General features: G+C 40.7%; 1 protein-coding gene and 1 pseudogene across 1 annotated transcript in view; both read left to right on the top strand.

Moving 5' to 3' along the window:
* Nucleotides 1-2,401, top strand: part of LOC101562253 — a 4,143-nt pseudogene extending 1,742 nt beyond the window's left edge.
* Adam12 (ADAM metallopeptidase domain 12) overlaps nucleotides 1-6,144 on the top strand; it is a 330,777-nt gene that overhangs the window by 21,286 nt on the left and 303,347 nt on the right. The window lies entirely within an intron of this gene.

Consider the following 6,144-nt stretch of genomic DNA (forward strand, 5'->3'; position numbering starts at 1 on the left):
GTTTAAAAAAAAAGTACCATGTTAGGAAATAATTTTGGAAGAATAATTGTTCTCTCTCAGATTTGTCCTTCTACTCTAGTGCCTGTTATGGTGCTATGTTCATTCTGCAAACATGGATACCATTTGAGGTTGCCTGATAAGATACAGGATTCTTGGATAGACTTGAATTTCAGACAATAAATAGCAGGCATGAGAAACATAACCGATGTTCACAAGACAAGTTTTTGACTCTTTACCTCTTGGTTCCACTCTATCAGTCCTGTTCTCAACGAGGACTAACTCCACAGCGGCGTGATGGATACCCGTGGTTTGAATCTTGTATTTCTTCTGAGCAACATAACTTTAAAAATTCTCTTCCTCAAACATGTAAGTAAAGGTCCTCAGATTAAGTCTCTGCAGACTGAGCTAGGCTGTGTGTCCATACTTTAAATGATCCATTGTGGCCAGAGGATATGGAATAGAGTAACTGTCCAACTTTGGGCTATGCATACACTCTCGATGCTGAAGGAGGTCATAATGAACCAAAATCACAAGAACTGAAAACTAGTGCTGGTTCTGAAGAACCTTGTACTCTGATGCTGGGGAAGAGTGGGCTAGAAGGCAAACAGAAAGAATAACCAGTGTCTATTTGGTTGTATCAATGCATCTGTTCAGTCATGCAAGGGGAGGTCTCATGGCATCTGACACAGGTCTCATTCTTGGGCTGGAAAATGAAAAGATATGACCATCAGTGATCATATAATTATTAAGGGAACTTTGGCATGCCACAGCTGTTATTTGTAGCTGCTAGCTATGGGACAATAATGCCCCCTATTTGAGATGAGACATTCAGGTATCCTCCACTACAAAGGACAGCAAGCATCAGCCAATTTGCAATGAATAATTTGAACCTTTAGGTTTAGTATGAGGGCATTCCCTCACATAGAAAAAAAATTAAAATTAGTGTTAAGCTGATTACTCTACAATAATTATGTAGAAATTTGTTTTTATGCTATCAAAAAATGCCAAGTCAGTAGTGAAAACAAGATTTCTTTGATGATGTTTAAAGTAGTAAAGAAAAATTCTTCTTGGACTGGTGACATAGCTCAGCAACACCACACCTGCCTGGGAAGGGCAAGATCTGGAGTTTGATTCCCAGTTGGAAAGACAGACAGACAGACAGATGGACAGACCGACGGACCGACGGATGGACAGAGACAAACATGAGAACATAGGAACTTTCTGCACCCCTCTATGCCCATCAGTAACAACAAGGATGCAGACAGCAAAGTCAAAAGGATTTGGAATGATTGCATGGTCAGGAAGAAGTACTCTCAATGTGGACCTGGTAGTGATGGTTGATGGCTTTGAAGGCGAAAAGGTGCCCATAGTGACTGGGAGTCTTGGGTACTTCCTGACAGGGGTTGTGCTGTTCCTGGAACAAGCACTCATCCAGTTTGCCCTTCACAACCTGGCAAGTTGGAACTATGTCCCCATTTACACCCCCTTTTTCATGTGGAAGGAGGTCATGCAGGATGTGGCTTAGCTCAGCCAGTTTGATGAAGAACTTTATAAGGTCATTGACAAAGGCAGTGAAAAGTCTGACAACGACTCCTACAATGAAAAACTCCTGATTGCAACCTCAGAGCAGCCCATTGCCACTCTGCACCAGGATGAATGGCTGCGGCCAGAAGACCTGCCTATCAAGTATGCTGGCCTGCCACCTGCATTCACCAGGAAGTGGGCTCCCATGGCCATGACACCCGTGGCATCTTTCAAGTCCATCAGTTTGAAAAGATTGAGAAGTTTGTGAAGTGTCACCTCATGACAACAAGTCATGGGGGATGCTTATGGAGATGATCGCTACTGCAGAGGAGTTCTACCAGGCTCTGGGAATCCCATACCACATCATGAATATTGTCTCAGGTTCTTTGAATCACGCTGGCTGCCAGTAAGAAGCTCAACCTGGAGGCCTGGTTTCCAGGCTCAGGAGCTTTCCAGGAGCTAGTCTCTTGTTCCAACTGTATGGATTACCAGACTCACCGCCTCTGAATCTGATATGGGCAGACCAAGATTATGGACAAGGTGAAATTTGTCCACGTGCTCAATGCTACAATGTGTGCCACTACCTGGACCATCTTCACCATCTTGGAGAACTACCAGACAGAGAAGGGTGTCCTCGTGCCTGAGAAACTGGAGTTCATGCCTCCAGAGTTTCAAGAGCTGATCCCCTTTGTGAAGCCAGCACCCACTGACCAGAAGCCATCAAAGAAGCAGAAGAAACAACACGAGGGCAGCAAGAAGAAAGCGACAGCAAGGGATGTCACCCTGGAAAGCCAGCTGCAGAGCATGGAGGTCACCGAGGCCTGAACACTCCTTCCTTGCAGTCTTCTGGGCTTCATTTCTATCTGCAGGGACCTCAGATGCTTCCCAGAGCAGGATGGCCACACACCGATGCATCACCCTGCCCATCTGACTGCATTGCTAATAGCCATCTGCTGGGCATGGCATGTGGCCCTGTCTCCTCACATGGGCATGGGGTCCACCACGATGACTGGTGAAGCCATGTAATAAAACATCTGGGGAGGGCTCCAAAATATAAATAAATAAAAATAGATAAATAAAGAGAATTTTGGGGTACTGTGTGATAGAGACTGTCCAGCTCTCAATCAAAAGCCTGTTACCCTCAAGTAAAAAGTACTAACTGGAGGTAGCCTCAGTCTTCCAAAAGAACAGCTCAACCTGACCTATCTCAATATCTCACAAGTGAGAGGCCAACTACAAACATATAATCTGGCTACAGATGGAAGACTGTTCTTCCTTTATTTTTTATTTATTTATTTATTTTTGTGTGTGTGTGTGTGTGTGTGTGTGTGTGTGTGTTTTGTTCTTCCTTTAGCAGGAAATACCACTAGGGCCTGTATGGAATTTTCATATGCAATGTCTGGCATAAGAAAAAACCAGGCACATTGAGAAAGGTAAGAATATAACAATGAAGGGGAAAAATAAAAGCAGAATATCAGAGGCTATGCTTCTTAGGGTTAGTTGAGAAAAACTTCAAGATAATTCAAATTGGTGTGAAAAAGTTTTAAGTGGTGAAAAGTATGCATAATATCCATAGTGTCCTGGAAATCTATGAACATGAACCAGACTAACAATCTGTAACTGAATAATATAGCATCTAAGTACCCACTGGAATGGGGAAAGAGGTTAGGAATAGTGAACATAAAGACCAATAGATAGAAATGAAATCCAAAGAGAATGATGAATGGAAATAAAAACAGAACAGAAGATAGAAGACATGGAACAACAAAGAGTCTACATAAAATTTGACTTTTATAAGGGAAGGAGAGAGACAGAGACAGAAACAATGCACGAAGAGTGAGTGGTTGAGAAATTTTCAAAAGGGATTAGAATTAGTCAACTCAGATCTTCATGCTCCATGACCCTAGTTAGAATAAACAAAAAGAAAAATTGAGCTGGAAAAACTCACCTGAGCTCACTGATAATCAATCTGATGTAAATCAAAGTCGATAAGAAAATTCTTTACAATGTTCATAGAAAGAATTTTGGTTCTTTCAAAGGACCAAAATTAAGACTGATGGCAGACTGTTCAATGGAAATATGCTAATCAGAAGAAAATGGAAGGGCTGGCCATATAGCTCAGCAGATTAAAGCACCTGAAAGCAGGTGCAGTGGCCAGGGGTTCGATCCCTGGACCTGCTGCACCAGCCCCACCACTAGAGCACACTGAGATGGTGACTGAGATGTTGTGTGGTGGTGCACACCTGTAATCCCAATTCTTTGGAGGCTGTAAAATCACTATGAGTTCAATCTAGTAGTGAGACCCTAACCATTCTGTAGACCCTTCCCTAAAATACAGAAAAAAAGAAAAAAAAATAGCAAGAAATCTTCAAAAGGCAAAGAGTAAGAAAAACTTCCAACTTGGAATTCACACCTAGAAATTATCATAAAAAGAAAGACAAAGATGTTGAAAGACCAGAGATGTGTGTTGGCAAAGATAATAGTATTGAAGCTTTAAGAGAAGTTTGAACTTTGCAGTATGTACAGAAGTGAACAGCACAAGGAAGAAACAAACTGTTGAAATATTTTTTGCTTCTTCTGAAAACAATAAAAATACTAACTTGAGATAGTAGGATAAAACCCAGACATAGTGGTGCATACCTATAATCCCTGCATTTAGGAGGCTGAAATAAGAGGACTGTCAGCTAGGAACCAGCCTGGACATAGCAAGACCCCGTCTTTAAAAAAAATGGTAAGAATTTTTGGTTTCCAATGAATTTCTTGAGTTACTGCAGAGGAATGGTCTCTTCTTAAAAATATGTAATTTTCTGGGTTGTTTTAGGAAATGGGCTGGGGTCCCTGTATACACTGTTACATTTCTTTTTCTTGTTAGATTTCTGAGGCTGTTTAACAGTTCCTACTAGTCGCAAAAAAAAAAAAAAAATCTTAGTGAAAAAGTAAATGATAATGTGCTTAGAAAAGCCATACAAATATGTCTGTACTTTATGATTTGAGGACAGTGGCAGTAAAGCAGCTGCTGTTGCCTTAGTGACATGCATAGGTCAGCATGAGCAACTCAAAATACCAAAATGTTGAAAAGCATGCTGTGATGGAGATTTACCAACCTGCTTGTGGAAAATGAAGAGAAGAGCACAGCAAACTGTCTTCCTGAAACAGTGAGTCACATGGTACTTAAAGAAAAAATTAATTTTACATGTATAAAAATGATTAATACAGCAAACATTTTTAAACGATTGGATCAGTCCTTTCTAAATTTTCCCTTGGGCAATCAGTGTACTTTCTAGCACCAGTTACCCCCCTTACCCCATCTTTGGTTTATATACTCCTTTCCATAATGTGTAGCCTGTTCCAAAGCCCTGATATCTAATTTTGCCCGATTCCCCCATTGTGTAATCACTTCTTTTCTAGTATCATTGCTACTGTGCTCAACTAGCATAAAGGATTTTACTGTATGAAGAGTAACAAATTCACATAGTTTGGTATTATTCCATAAAGATGAATCTCTAGTAATGATATGTATAGCCTATTCCTCAAACCCTTCTCTTTCCAAATGTCATTGCTTCAGTAGTGATTTATAATTCAACATAATGGAGTATCCTCATCCCTAGCAGATTACTTTTTGTCTCAGTTACTCTTTCTGGGACAAATACTTGACACTCAAAATGAAGGAAGGAAAGGTTTACTTAGCTCACAGTTACTGGAGGTTTCAGTCCATACTCGGCTGGCTCCAAGGCAGAGTGGCACATGGCAGAGGAGAGCAAAACAACAAGAGCAAAAGGGAGGAGTAACAGCAACAATAGCAACAGGCAGCAAGTCTGTCTCCCTTATGTTGCCTTCAGGCTATCTGCCCCAGGCTGGGTGTAGCACTCACACCCATAATCCCAGCAATACTCAGACTCATAATCCCAGTGGATCATGAGCTAATCACAAACTCTAGAAGTCTGCCCCATCATCAAATGAGGCTTTGGGGGGACAACTAAACACAAACCATAACACTTTTTAAAAGCAACTGAGTAAAAACTTACTTCAGACAGGAGACAACTGTGCCGATGTTTAGAAAGATCTTTTGAAACTTTTAATGACTCGCTTCCCTTTCAATCTACTGTATCTTGGACCTTTGCTCATTATCTAAGTGTCCTCATGCAAAGGGTAAATTCTTTCCATCTCTGTTTTTTTCTCTTTTTCTATTAATTTCTGTTTTCACTAAAACTCATTTATCATGTTCAAAATATCATAAAAAACTAATTACTTCCTAAAAGAATGCTGACTTTAGACTCTCAGCCCCAATTCCTTGAGATTACGCAAAAGGAACATAGATTCAGAAGCCCATCTGTGATCACAAGGAGAATCTAAGTTATGGAGAACTTAGCCTGAACCCCCATCTTGGAGAAGCCTGAAGTTTTAACTTGCAAAGTATAGCAAAGCAGCATACTTGGTGAAGTGGATGAATAGTTTGGAATGATGATCAGGTGGGCAAAGGTAGAGTCTGAGGAACAATGACAAAATTAAGCCAAATGATTATTTGGCTTAAGCATTAAAATTGGATGACCCTGAGAAATCCCTCTGGCTAACACATTACAAATTGTTACTTCCCCAAGAGAACGTTGAAATTTTAGATAA

The sequence above is a fragment of the Octodon degus genome, unplaced genomic scaffold, assembly GCF_000260255.1.
Source record: "Octodon degus isolate 3935 unplaced genomic scaffold, OctDeg1.0 scaffold00010, whole genome shotgun sequence".
Taxonomy (NCBI): domain Eukaryota; kingdom Metazoa; phylum Chordata; class Mammalia; order Rodentia; family Octodontidae; genus Octodon; species Octodon degus.